Genomic DNA, 14,734 nt, shown 5'->3' on the forward strand with positions numbered 1-14,734 from the left:
GCTCCCCTCGCCCTCCGTCCCACTGGTGAATTCCGAGTCCGTAGACTCGCCCTCCAGGGCCATGTGGGATGCAGCTCCCTCGTGCTCCGGTGCCACTGCTCCTCTGCCTGATGATGCTAACGCACACGAGAACAGGAAGACCACAAAAAGGGGGGGGGGACAGAAGAAAGACATGTTGAGTGCATGGATTACCGCTACCGTTGGCGGACAAGACAGACACAGAAGCCCCCTGCACTACGCCGCGCTCTTGGGCTCCACAGTGCAATTCCTGGGAAATGGCCTACAAGGCTACGGATGACATCTGCACACATAGATGACACAGGGGCATGAATAGCTGCACTTGGCACTCTACAGAGGTGGGGTGGGGGGCCACAGGGCCATGCCTTATGGAGGGCCCTAGCCTACGGAACTCGCCCTGGCCTAGGGAAACACACAGCCCTCCTCCCCCACCCAGACAACTCCACTGCGTGCAAAGTCAGCAGAATGAGAGTGTACTTACCCCCTTGTGTCTGCTGGGATGCCCTCAAGCGCCTATCCAACTCCGGGTAGGCCACCGCCAGGATCCTGAACATCAGAGGGGTCATGGTTCGACGGGCACCCCTCCCACGTTGGGAGGCCATCCCCAGCTGAGCCTCCGCCGTCTTCTTGCTCCAGCGGCGAATGTCCTCCCATCTTTTCCGGCAGTGGGTGCCCCGTCTGTGGTAGACCCCCAGGGTCCGGACGTCCTTGGCGATGGCACGCCAAATATCTTTCTTCTGGTGGGCTCTGACCTACATGAAATGTACAGGGGAAGAAGAGAAGTCATTACCAACTGCACCGTCAAAGTGAGTGGCCCCCATCCCTACCCTTGCCATGTGGCACATGCACTCACCGTCTTTCATGCACGCAGCACTCTGCCCTCTTCCTTCTTACATCCGGCCCTCTCCACACAGGCATAGCCCATACAACATGCTCCCTGTGTACTTACCTGTTTGTCTGGAGGACCGTAGAGTAGCGTGTACTGGGGGAGGACCCCATCAACGAGCTTCTCCAACTCCTCTGATGCACTTTCCCCAGACGCACGAGCCATTGTCTCTTCCAGACTGAGGTCACAGCAGCACTTGCAGTGTAGGTCCTCTCCTGTCGAAGATCAGGTATCGAGTGATTGAAGTGATAGAAAATGGCGGTCACGTCCGCGGTGGTGCGTACCCTCACCGCCGGCGTACAGCGTCAATGGCTCCTGGGACCCATAGGGTCCAATGTTAACCAATGCAGCATTGCGCCGCGGTCTCCGACCGCCTACCGCGACGGTGTAAAACGCCAGCGCAGTTACCTCACATCCCATTGTCCCACTTTAGAGGTCAGGCAGCCGCCATTTCAGGGGCCCACATGGCCTCATTTTCAACTGTGTCACATATACCTAGGCCTAGTCTCAACACACATACAGGCCACCTTTTGTGTATGATTGGTGTTCTGTGTAAACTGTGGGTACGTACCTCTGAGTTGTTTGACTCTGCTCGCTGTTGTCCTTCATAGGCACCGTCCGCTGGGACATGTGAGGAGATGGCGGCATCCTCCGGTGTACCGACCGTTGGTGGACCTGTCGACAATGGAGGAGCGACATTTGATAATCACCTACAGGTTTGACCGTGCCACAATCCAGGAACTGTGTACCCAGTTGGAGCCAGACCTAATGTCAGCAATCCGCCATCCCACAGGAATCCCCCCTCAAGTGCAGGTGCTGTCAGTGCTCCATTTCCTTGCAAGTGGGTCTTTTCAAACAACTGTGGCCATGGCATCAGGGATGTCCCAGCCTATGTTTTCCAACGTATTGTCCAGAGTGTTGTCTGCCCTTCTGAAACACATGCAGAGCTACAATCGTTTTCCCTCAGGTGGAGGATTTGCCTACAGTGAAAGGTGATTTCTATGCCCTGGGACATATCCCCAAAATCATAGGTGCCATTGACGGGACCCATGTGGCTTTGGTCCCCACCCCACAGGAGTAAAAAGGTGTACAGAAACCGGAAGAGTTATCATTCAATGAATGTACAGATGGTATGTTTGGCAAACCAGTACATCTCCCATGTGAATGCCATGTTCCCTGGCTCAGTGCATGACGCCTACATCCTGCGGAATAGCAGCATCCCTTATGTGATGGGTCAACTCCAGAGGCACAGTGTGTGGCTATTTGGTGAGCCCATGGAAGCAAGACAGTGGAAATGGTTGTTTGGGGTTATCCCTACAGGTTAGTGTGTGTCTAACAGTTGTCCCTCGCCATTTGCAGGTGACTCTGGTTACCCCAGCCTGTCATGGCTACTGACCCCAGTGAGGAATCCCAGGACCAGGGCAGAGGAACGCTACAATGAGGCCCATGGGCGAACTAGGAGGGTGATCGAGCGGACCTTCGGCCTCCTGAAGGCCAGGTTCAGGTGCCTGCATATGACAGGTGGATCCCTATTCTACTCACCAAAGAAGGTGTGCCAGATCATCGTGGCCTGCTGTATGCTTCACAACTTGGCTTTACGACGAGAGGTGCCTTTTCTGCAGGAGGATGGTCCAGATGGCGGTGTTGTGGCAGCTGTGGAGCCTGTGGACAGTGATGAGGATGAAGCAGAGGAAGAAGACATGCAGAACAGGGACTCAGTGATCCAGCCATATTTCCAGTGAAACACAGGTGAGAATACATTCCTGCCTACTACATGTACTTTTACACTACTACCTCTATCCTGTCTGTCGTTTTCACCCAGTGTATGGTCACCGAGTTGTCACTTTCCCTTACGGTTTCACAGATGTGGGTCCCACTGTGTGTCATCTGCTTAAATTCCTCATGGACTAGAGCTGTGTGACATAGGTATGTTGACATTACTATTTCAAAAACATTTTGTCACTGTAATTGCAAATACACTATTTCGAAATCACAGACAGACTCCAGATCATTTTGTGCTTTAGGTGTGTTTATTTAAATGCAAAATATTGGAGGGGGAAGTTAAATGGTGAGGGTTGATGGCGGAGGAGTGTCCATGGCAGAGTCCAGTCTATTAGTCTCACAGGTGCATTGCCCATATGGGCATCGGAAGTGGAGCTGGGGCAGTTTAATTATGGACAGGGTGACAAAGTGGGACAGTAGGATGACAATCAGGGTGGTCTCGTTTCTTGGCGGGGGTCTTGGCATCGTTCTCTGTCTTGTTCCTGGATCTCAGGGACCGTTTGCGGGGTGGTTCTCCCTCTGCAGGGAGTGGGGTGCTGGTCCTGTGGTTGGGCGTCCTGTCCACTAGCGCCGGCGGAGGTGGTGGGCAGTTCATCGTCCATGCTAGTGTCAGGGGCCCCTTGGAATGCCACAGTGTCCCTCCTGGTGTTGAGTACTTCCTTCAGCACCCCTACGATGGTGCCCAGGGTGGAGCTGATGGTTCTGAGTACCTCCCTGAAGCCCATATACTGTTCCTCCTGCATGCGCTGGGTCTCCTGAAACTTGGCCAGTACCGTTGTATCGTCTCCTGGGAGTGGTGGTATGCTCCCATGATGGAGGAGAGGGCCTTGTGGAGAGTGGGTTCCCTTGGCCTGTCCGCCCCTGTCGCACGGCAGCCCTCCCAGTTCCCCTGTGTTCCTGGGCCTCCGTCCCCTGGACCGTGTGCCCACTGCCACTGCCCCCAGGTCCCTGTTGTTGTTGGGGTGGTGGGTTATCCTGGGTTCCCTGTAGTGATGGACACACAGCTGATTGACGTGTCCTGGGGACGGAGATATGGGCCCGCTGGGTGGGTGCTGTGCTGGTGTTTCCAGAGGGGGGAAGGTCTGTGGTGGCCTGTGCCTGTGTGAGGGGAACCGACTGTCCAGAGGTCCCCGATGGTCCGGGCTGGTCATCTAGATCCAGTTGGACAGAGGTGCTATCATCACTGTGGGCCTCTTCTGTGGGTGGAGTGGACATGTCTGGACCCTCCTGTCTGGTGACGTTGGGTAGGGGTTCTGCAGGGGTGGAAAGGCATGATTATTGCATCTGTGTGTGCCATGTTGTGCAATGGGTGGGTGATCGTGTACCCCAGTGCTGGCATTCCTGTGTGGGAGCTTGTGTGATGATGGTTTAGGGGGGTGTATGGGTATGTGCAGAGGCCATGCTTTGGTGATGGGTGTCCATGCTTTGTTGTTGCATGCAGGGCTTGGTGTTGGAATGTGTGGTTTGTGATATTGGTACATTTGTGAGGAGTTGGTGTGATAGGGGTGAGGGCGAGGGTGGGTGTATGTGACAGCATGCAGGTAGGGTGGGGGATGTAATAGTAAAGGTTTGACTTACCAGAGTCCATTCCTCCACCTACTCCTGCGAGGCCCTCAGGATGCAGAATCGCCAAGACCTGCTCCTCCCATGTTGTTAGTTGTGGGGGAGGAGGTGCGGGTCCGCCGCCAGTCCGCTGAACCGCCAGGTGGTGTCTTCAGACCATGGAACGCACCTTCCCCGTAGGTCGTTCCACCTTTTCCTGATGTCCTCCCGATTTCTTGGGTGTTGTCCCACTGCGTTGACCCTGTCCACGATTCTGCACCATAGCTCCATCTTCCTTGCAATTGATGTGTGCTGCACCTGTGATCCAAATAGCTGTGGCTCTACCTGGACGATTTCCTCCACCATGTCCCTGAGCTCCTCCTCCGAGAACCTGGGGTGTCTTTGCCGTGCCATGGGGTGGTGTAGGTGATGTGTGAGGTGGAGTGTGTGGTGATAAGTGTGGTGATATGTAGTGGTGTGTTGTGTGGTGTGTGGAAGTTGTGTGGGTGATGGTGTTGTGTGCCTGTGGATGCTATTGTTCTTGCTGGTGGTGTCTCTCTCTGGCCTACTTTCGGAATTTTTTATCGTGGGGGTTTGTGGGTGATGTGGGTGTGTGTTTTATATTGTAATGGGTGTGTGGGAGTGGTGTGTGTATGTGTCTCAGGTGTGTGTATTTTGAATCGTCCAATGTGGGGATGTTTTGTAAATGTGTGTGTATTTTGAGCGCGGCGGTGTGTACCGCCAATGGAATACCGCGGTTGAAAGACCGCCGCGTGGATTCGTGTGTCGTAATAGTGTGGGCGTATTTCTGTTGGCGTGACGGTGGAGGTTTTGTTTTTGCCAGTTTATCACTGACCTTTGGTGTGGCGGACTTGTGTGGGTGCCTGAATTTTGGCGGGTTCTGAGATGTGGGTCATAATAGCTGTGGCGGAATTCCGCAGCCGCGACGGTGTGTTGGCGGTCTTCTGCACGGCGGTAAGCGGCTTTTACCGCCAATGTTGTAATGAGGGCCTTTGATTCAATGGCGTTCTTCAATGCCTTTGTGTCTGTCCTGCTCAAGCAGCATTTTGGTTTCACTGTCTTTTGAATACATGAGTTGCACCTCCGATTGCCAATGTGAGAGCCTTGCATTGCAGTGAAAGAGGTACTCTTTTATTTCGCTCTGTTTTTTATTTTGCTGCTCCTTCTCTTGCTACTGCCCAAGCTCTCTTTATTAGGTATTATTTCCCTACATCCCCTTGCCCCTAGTCCATGCACACACTCACTGATGCCCACCAATGTTTCGAAAGACAGATATGTTTAAATTAATTTAAAATTATTTCAAGATAGCCATCTTGCATCCATGCAAATTGACGGCAATCTTGGAACTTTTTTTAGAAACATTCAAAGAAGGCTGCTGCAGTGAGTGCAATCTATGCATGGTTGCCATTTTGGAATGGTTTTTCCAACTATTTAAACCTTTTGGACACTGTGGAGGTAACCTCTTCAGGCCTTGAAAATTCTACTTGCCTACTCACTTTGGCAAGTCATATTTTATCAGGTCAAGCTATTTTTAGGACCTACTTCTGGCAAGTTAAGAAAGAACAGCCATTCTGTTCAGTCAGAAAAAGAAGGAGGCCTTTAAATCTTGTTCTTGTCACATGAGCTCTGTGTTCAGAGACAGAAGTCAAAAGTCAGTTTGTCTTACAATTAATTTTCCTTCAGACTACAGAGTTCCAGGATTGTGTCAGTTTTTTCCTAACACACAACATTTAAATAGCTAAGTCAACTGTACAAACATTATAAAATATATTTCAGTAGTTGTGAAGGTCCACTGTTTGTATTTCTGTGTGATGAAAAAAAATATTTTAATAGGCTGAAAACAAATCGGAACATTTTACTTGATGGTGTGCAAAGAATAAATATGTTTTCAGAAACCTGATGATTGTTAATACATTATATAGTTTTATCAGTAAAGCTGCAAGTTAGTGGGAAGTTTTTGGACATTTTTTTAGAAATGTTCTGTCTGTAAGTTGTATCACCACATCATGCTTTAGTGATATATTTATTAAGAGAGCAGTGTTTCTAGCTTAATATTTAAGCACTCAATTAGTAAGCCAGGAGGCAGGTGATGGATCATGTGTCCCCTTTGTGTGGGGTAAATTATTTTCATACAAGGAGCAAATGTTTAGTCTGTTTAATCAAACAAAGAAGTTTTTTTGTACAGCAGAAATGCTGAGCTCGCATATTTGAGGGGAACACTCATATGTGAGAATGAAGTAAAAGGCGACTCTGTAAACTATTTGCCTAGGATCACACAATTTGAGACGGGTCAAGTACATTACAGTTCTGGTGGAGTAGATTATTCAAGTTACTTGACTTGCAGGAAAAGTAACACTTTCATGATTTGTTTAGGCCTGCTCTTCACTATTCTTAATCAGGCAATAAAGACATGGAGGTCATGTCTAAGTGCCAAGGGCAGATAATCCCTATGGTACTGGCCCCAAAGGGTTTCAGTTTTTATTTTTATTTTCAGTTGCTGGGGAAGAGCCTCTCAGCAGCCCCAGGCTTTTTTTTTTTTTTTGTAATGACGATCAACTTGCATGGCGCGCAGACATCATCACACTGAAAGTAAAAGTAAAATGACCGATCATTTTCACTTACATCAGTGCTTGGGGGCACATCTCATGGTTAAACCTTTTCTTTTTTTTAAAAGGAGTGGGGCAGCCCACGTTGCCCAGGGCCATGAATCCACCCAAAACATGGCAGAACAGTCTTTCTGCTCACCCGAGAGGAAAGACTGACAGATTTTCCCCAGTTCACCCCAGGGGGTGGCAGAAAGCCCACTACACACAAGAGGTAGTTAAAAAAGGGCACTGCAGTCCTTCTTCCCTTTGGGGGAGGGGCAAATTGTTTGGTTTGCCCCAAATCTGCCTCCGCCAGCGGAAAAAAGCCCACTCAACAACATGGATTACTAGAAAAAGAAATGTGTGGGGGTGGCCCACCACGGTCAGATCCATGCCCCCACTCAATAAAAGTGCACAGTCTTTCCACTCCCACAGGAAGGTGATTGGGTGGTTTGTTCCCAATCTGACCCCACAGAGCTGGGGGCAGAAAGCCTAGACACCAATGAAAACAAAAATAAACACAGGGGTGGGGGCGGTCCACAATAGGCAGGCCTATGCCCCCTCTCCAAAAAGGAGACATCAGTTTTACCACTATCCTCTCCCCATTCCCCCACCCGGGTGAACATTGGGGGATTTGCCCTTCAATTTTCACCCTCATCCCTGATGACAGGACAGAAAGCACAATAGATTCCAGGGATTTTAAAATGAATTAAAAACAACCAAAAGGATGGGAACAGCCTACCCTGGCATTGAGCCATAACCCCACCTTGGGAAGAGCAAAACTGTTTTTCTGCCCCCCAGAGGCAGATAGCAGATTTGTCACAAATGGGGAGGTTGCTAAAATCTGCCCTGAAGGGGGATAGAAAGCCTACTAGACACCAGGGATTTTGAATTCAGGGCAAAACAAATGAGAGCAGTGGTTCCACCCTGGCACTGGACAATACCGTCAGTCCAAAAAGAAGCAAATCGGTCTGTTTGCCACCCTGTGGGGCAGACAAGGGGTTAGCCCCAATTTTCCCTGGAAGGGGGGTGTAACATGAAGCCCACTGGATGTCAGAATTCTTTTTTTTTTTTTTTAAATAATGGGGTCGGTTGGGTATGACCCATCCCAACATGATGTCCCACCCTCATCCTCAAGGACTCACCAGTTTTTCTGCTCTCCTGGGGACTAAAGCATCCCCATCCCAACGGCAAGCAGGAGGAAATATGGATTCCTAAGAGTGTATTTACATATGGGCCAGTAGGGGGGGGCTAAATCTCAATATCATCCCATATGCCATGTTGAATAGGTGAATTTTTCGGGCTTAGGTAGGCTGCTACCTGGGGAAACCTATCAAACCCAGACAATTCTGAAAAATAGGCACTCAGGGGAGTCTTGGAGGGTCTGCAAACTTTGCCTAAAATCACTCATTTTCCTTGCATCTTTGTGATGTAAAGTTACGGAATTTGCATTGATCCAAAAAGTGTGTACTACATAATATTCCCCCACTTGTCCAGATGAAACTGCTACCCCACTTGTGTGGCTCAGCCTAGCATCTGCAACATAACAATCTCCAAAACGCAAAGTGGCAATATCAGGGAGGTGCAGTAGTTGGTCCTGAGCTTGTCTGACACGTAGGGAACCTTCTAAACCCAGACCCCCGAAGCAGTCTAGGGTTGAGTGCCCGCATGGGTCCCACAACCTTTTCTTACCCTCAATGCCCTGCAAACCTCAAACTTTGCCTAAAGTCATGCATTTTATTTGCATTTCGGTTACATAAACGTCTGGAATCTACAGCAATCCACAAAAATCCTACCACTCTGTGTTTCCCTGCGTGTGCCAATAAAACACGAACCCACTTGTGTGGTTGGGCCTGATGCTCACAACAGGAACAGGAGATGAAACCGGGGTCAATAGGAGTCCCAGGGGACTCTGTTGACCCTGGTCTACAGTAGGCCCAGCCACACAGCTGAGGTGGCGTTTTTGCCAAGGACAAGTGCGGAATGCTAAATGGTAGAAATTTTGTGGATCTTGTGGATTCTGTAAGTTTAAGTCACAGAAATGCAAAGAAAAACTGTGATTTTAGGAAAAGTTTGAATTTGCTGGTGTCAGGAATAAGGCTGTGTGCAGTCCAGGTCCCGCCCGAAACTCCGCTGCACGTATTTGCGGCACTTCATGCACACCACTTGTCATCCCCTCTTGTTCTAGAAGTGGTTATCAGCGTTGCTTGCCCAGTGGTAAAGCTGATGTAGCTGCAGGGTCAGGACATTGGTGGACAAGATGCACTTATCAGTGCTATTCTATGAATGGACTACAATTCCCAGGTTTCTAGAGGCAGTGGCCATCTTGGGGTGTGGCAGGTCTATAAAACCCAGCCACACCCAAGCACATTGCTCACTATTTTGAAGACTTCGATGCAGTCAGACCTCGTGGGGGTTCCTCTGAAGAAGAGCAGAGTTCCTGCATGGCAGATTGACAGCAAATCGGAGTATCCTTGTTTCCATGGTGAATTTAGATACGAGTAGGTCGTACTCGTAGCGGTAAGGTCTTGATGAGCCCAATCTTGAAGGGAGTCGTTACTTCCAAAAGTAAAGTGTCCCTTAGCACAACGAGCAAAGCGTTTTCAGTCCAAAGAGTAAAGCGCTCCTGGCACGACGATAAAAGCGCTTCAGGCCAAACAAGTAAAGCGGCCTTGGCGCGACGATCAAATCGCTTCGGACCACATGAGTAACGCGCCCCTTAGCACAACGAGCTAAGCGCTTCAGGCCACACGTGTAAAGCACCCTTGGCACGATAATCAAAGCGCTTCAGTCCACACGAGTAAAGCGCCCTTGGCAAGACAATCAAAGGCGCTTTAGGCCACACGAGTAAAGCGACCTTGGCACGACGGTCAAAGCGCTTCATGCCACATGAGTAAAGCGCCCCCTTAGCACAACGAGCAAAGCGCTTCAGGTCACAAGAGTAAAGCGCCCTTGGCACGACAATCACAGCGTTTCAGGCCACATGAGTAAAAAGGTCTTGGCACGAGAATCAAAACACTTCAGGCCACATGAGTAAAGCGCCCCTTAGCACAACGAGCGTAGCGCTTCAGACAAAGCAAGTAAAAGCGCTCTCTGGCATAATGAACAAAGCGCTTCATGTATGATGATCAAAGCGCTTCATGAACAACAAACAAGGTGCTTCTGCCCAACGAACAAAGCGCTTCAAGTTCAATGAGTAAAGCTTTCAGGCCTTAGTAGTAGATGTGAAAACGTTTTGGAGATAAGCAAATTATAGCTTCATTGTTTTTTGGGAAGCATAATATGGGAGATACATATTTAAGTCTTTGAGAATTTCTAGACTGAGATCAAACCTTTATGTTATAAATGCATAATTGTTACATGACTGATATTCAGAGTATGACCATAGTCCAAAGCTCATGCCATCTCTAGGTTCAAAGGTTGCATTTTGTTCTTGTTCCATGATTCAAAGAAAGGACTACGCCCAATTCACAAAGGGTCTTAATCTGATACCACGGAGACGCCTTTATTCAAAAGTCTATTGGTGAGTTATACTGTTATGAATGAGTATATGCATATTTGTTCTAACCGTTTCATTTCAGATCTCTCTCCCTGCAGTTCCCTACCCTAATTCCCTTCCCCCCACCTGAATTCATCATAACTCTGTGCTCGGATAGCTTTCTGAGTTGGTGACGCTGGGAGGTGGGCCTTTTGTTCAGCAGCGTGCAGATCCAAAGGAAAGGGCACTGTGACAGAATAGTGAGCCCACGAGTTTATACTTTCCTCTTGGTCTGTAAGCGAGCTGCGCAAAATGCCCACCTTAGACACCCTTATGCAAGTAGTCACTCAAATGCAAAGAGATTTGACAGACTCAAAAAATGTTACAGCCGATTTAGTTAACAAAGTAACCCAGTTACAGAGTAAGGTGGATGTTTCTGAATCTGAGTCTCATCCTACGCTTTCTACACCTACTAACATAGCTGTGAACGTGCCGACACAGATTCCTCTAGCTGCACCTGAAAGGTTTTCTGGGGACCCCAATAAGCTTCAAGTTTTTCTCACACAGGTGGAACTACATTTTACGTGTCGTCCCAGTGCATTTCCGGACGCACAATCTAGAATTGCATTCCTTATATCCTATCTGAATGGTGATGCAGCTCCTTCGGCAGTGCCTTTAGTCGGATCAGACAGTCCCCTTTTGTATAATTGGTGTCGTTTTGTAGAAGAATTTGAAAAGGTATTTGACAGGCGAGCAATAACTATGTCTGCAGACAAAGAGTTACTAGAATTACGCCAAGGAAACAAAGACTTGATAGCGTATTTGTCACACTTTAATCGTTTAGTAGTAGAAACTGCTTGGCCAGAGGAAAAAAGGTCAGAAGTATTTTATCAAGGGCTAAAAGACGAACTGAAAGACGTATTGGCCCAAGTTGAACCGCAACCAGAAACTTGTACTGATTTAATTAATCTAACCCTACGGCTAGATCATAGACTCTCAGAAAGAAAAGTAGTAAGGAAAAAATGGGAAAAAGCCAAATGGTGAATGGAAAGGTCCAGACACCTTCAGTTGTCCTCAGATCCTATTATAGAACCGTTGGATATCGGAACTGTTCGCCCATCATTGACCAAAGAGGAGACAGACATGGGGCGAAGAAATGGACAGTGTCTGTATTGTGGAAAAAATGTTTTTTTCATAAAGCAATGTCAAAAGAAACCCAAGGGTAAAATTTATCCAACATCTGTGACAAAGAAAAAGATAGCGATTGCTTTGGAAAATTCACAGGAAAACTAAAGTGCCCAAGAAAAATAAATGGGGAACTCTTGGGCAAATTGACAATCCCTTCAGTGTGTTCTTGCACAAATCGTTATGTCAAACATTTTCGAATCCTAGCACAACTGACTGTTCAGGAAAAAAGACATAGGGGGTGATTCTAACCCTGGCGGTCGGTGATAAAGCGGCGGCCAACCCGCCAACAGGCTGGCGGTCCAAAAAATGGAATTCTGACCCTGGCGGGAACCGCCAACACAGCCCACCACATTAACACTCCGCCCGCCGCGGCGGTACAGACAAACAGCGCGGCAGGCGGCAGACAATGTACCGCCCACAGTATCATAACTCACCAATCCGCCACCTTTTCCGGGGCGGGAGCCCCGCCGATAAAAACACGGCGGAAACAGACTACGAACGGGAAAACGCTCACCTCTACGCACTCCACGAGGAAGGAGGACAGCATGGAACCCGAATTAAACATACTACCTGCTCTCGTCTACCTGCTCATCTACCACGAGTACGAACGCCGGCGCAGACGACAACGGTGAGTACTGCACCTACGACACACGGGAGGGGGGAGGAGGAAAGGTTACGGGCACACACATATGCGACCCCCACCCCCCCAAACTATGTACACACCAATGCAGAGCAACAAGTCACAGTGACACCACCCAAACCCCCCTGATAAATGCAAAGACAGATTTAAATTGTGAATAAAAATTTATGTACAAAATAGGCTCTGAAAAGTTATGGTCAACTAGCCAAAAAATCAATATAAAAATAAGTCTATATACAGTGCAATGGATAACCGAGGCAATTAGTTCTGCACATCAAAAGAAAATCGAAGTGTCCGTGGGCCAAAGTGTAACAACACAAGGGCAAAGCCCACACAGGAGACCTGAGTCCTCTGGAGAGAACACTGCAGGGGCATCTGATGAAAAAACTACAGGCACCTCAGGGGGAAGGGAAGGGGGGGGCACCACAGCCACATGAGTCCACGACGCCAGAACCACGAAGGGGCCACCATGCCTACTGTGCCATCCTGGGGAGTGCAAAGCCACAGTCTCTCAAGTCTCTACAGTAGGTGGGTTGCCCACTGTTCCATCCTGGGGAGTGCAAAGCCACAGTCTCTCAAGTCTCACAAGTGGGTGGGTTGCCCACTGTGCCATCCTGGGGAGTGCAAAGCCACAGTCTCTCAAGTCTATACAGTGGGTGGGTTGCCCACTGCTTGGTCCTGGGGAGTGCAAAGCCACAGTCTCTCGAGTGGATTACAGTCTCCACTGGTCAAGGAGTAGGCATGGTGGGCACAGTGAACCGTTAACAGTGCATGCAGGAAGGGCCCAGCGGAGCGGTGCTTGAGACGGCGGGGCCCAGCGGAGCGGTGCTTGACAGGAAGGGCCCAGCGGAGCGGTGCTTGAGACGGCGGGGCCCAGCGGAGCGGTGCTTGAAAGGAAGGGCCCAGCGGAGCGGTGCTTGAGACGGCGGGCCCAGCGGAGCCCAGCAGAGCGGTGCTTGACAGGAAGGGCCCAGCGGAGCGGTGCTTGAGACGGCGGGGCCCAGCGGAGCGGTGCTTGACAGGAAGGGCCCAGCGGAGCGGTGCTTGACAGGAAGGGCCCAGCGGAGCAGTGCTTGACAGGAAGGGCCCAGCGGAGCAGTGCTTGACAGGAAGGGCCCAGCGGAGCGGTGCTTGAGACGGCGGGGCCCAGCGGAGCAGTGCTTGACAGGAAGGACCCAGCGGAGCGGTGCTTGACAGGAAGGGCCCAGCGGAGCGGTGCTTGAGACGGCGGGGCCCAGCGGAGCGGTGCTTGACAGGAAGGGCCCAGCGGAGCGGTGCTTGAGACGGCGGGGCCCAGCGGAGCGGTGCTTGACAGGAAGGGCCCAGCGGAGCGGTGCTTGAGACGGCGGGGCCCAGCGGAGCGGTGCTTGAGACGGCGGGGCCCAGCGGAGCGGTGCTTGAGATGGCGGGGCCCTGTTCAGCGGTGCTCTTCTGCACGGCGGGGCCCTGTTCAGCGGTGCTCTTCTGCACGGCGGGGCCCTGTTCAGCGGTGCTCTTCTGCACGGCGGGGCCCTCTTCAGCGGTGCTCTTCTGCACGGCGGGGCCCTCTTCAGCGGTGCTCTTCTGCACGGCGGGGCCCTGTTCAGCGGTGCTCTTCTGCACGGGGGGCCCTCTTCAGCGGTGCTCTTCTGCACGGCGGGCCCTCTTCAGCGGTGCTCTTCTGCACGGCGGGGCCCTGTTCAGCGGTACTCTTCTGCACGGCGGGGCCCTGTTCAGCGGTGCTCTTCTGCACGGCGGGGCCCTCTTCAGCGGTGCTCTTCTGCACGGCGGGGCCCTCTTCAGCGGTGCTCTTCTGCACGGCGGGGCCCTCTTCAGCGGTGATCTTCTGCACGGCGGGGCCCTGTTCAGCGGTGATCTTCTGCACGGCGGGGCCCTCTTCAGCGGTGCTCTTCTGCACGGCGGGGCCCTCTTCAGCGGTGCTCTTCTGCACGGCGGGGCCCTCTTCAGCGGTGCTCTTCTGCACGGCGGGGCCCTGTTCAGCGGTGCTCTTCTGCACGGCGGGGCCCTGTTCAGCGGTGCTCTTCTGCACGGCGGGGCCCTGTTCAGCGGTGCTCTTCTGCACGGCGGGGCCCTGTTCAGCGGTGCTCTTCTGCACGGCGGGGCCCTGTTCAGCGGTGCTCTTCTGCACGGCGGGGCCCTCTTCAGCAGTGCTCTTCTGCACGGCGGGGCCCTCTTCAGCGGTGCTCTTCTGCACGGCGGGGCCCTGTTCAGCGGTGCTCTTCTGCACGGCGGGGCCCTGTTCAGCGGTGCTCTTCTGCACGGCGGGGCCCTCTTCAGCGGTGCTCTTCTGCACGGCGGGGCCCTGTTCAGCGGTGCTCTTCTGCACGGCGGGGCCCTCTTCAGCGGTGCTCTTCTGCACGGCGGGGCCCTGTTCAGCGGTGCTCTTCTGCACGGCGGGGCCCTCTTCAGCGGTGCTCTTCTGCACGGCGGGGCCCTCTTCAGCGGTGCTCTTCTGCACGGCGGGCCCTGTTCAGCGGTGCTCTTCTGCACGGCGGGGCCCTGTTCAGCGGTGCTCTTCTGCATGGGGGGCCCTCTTCAGCGGTGCTCTTCTGCACGGCGGGCCCTCTTCAGCGGTGCTCTTCTGCACGGCGGGG

This window comes from Pleurodeles waltl, chromosome 4_2 (assembly GCF_031143425.1).
Source record: "Pleurodeles waltl isolate 20211129_DDA chromosome 4_2, aPleWal1.hap1.20221129, whole genome shotgun sequence".
NCBI classification, from domain to species: Eukaryota; Metazoa; Chordata; class Amphibia; order Caudata; family Salamandridae; genus Pleurodeles; species Pleurodeles waltl.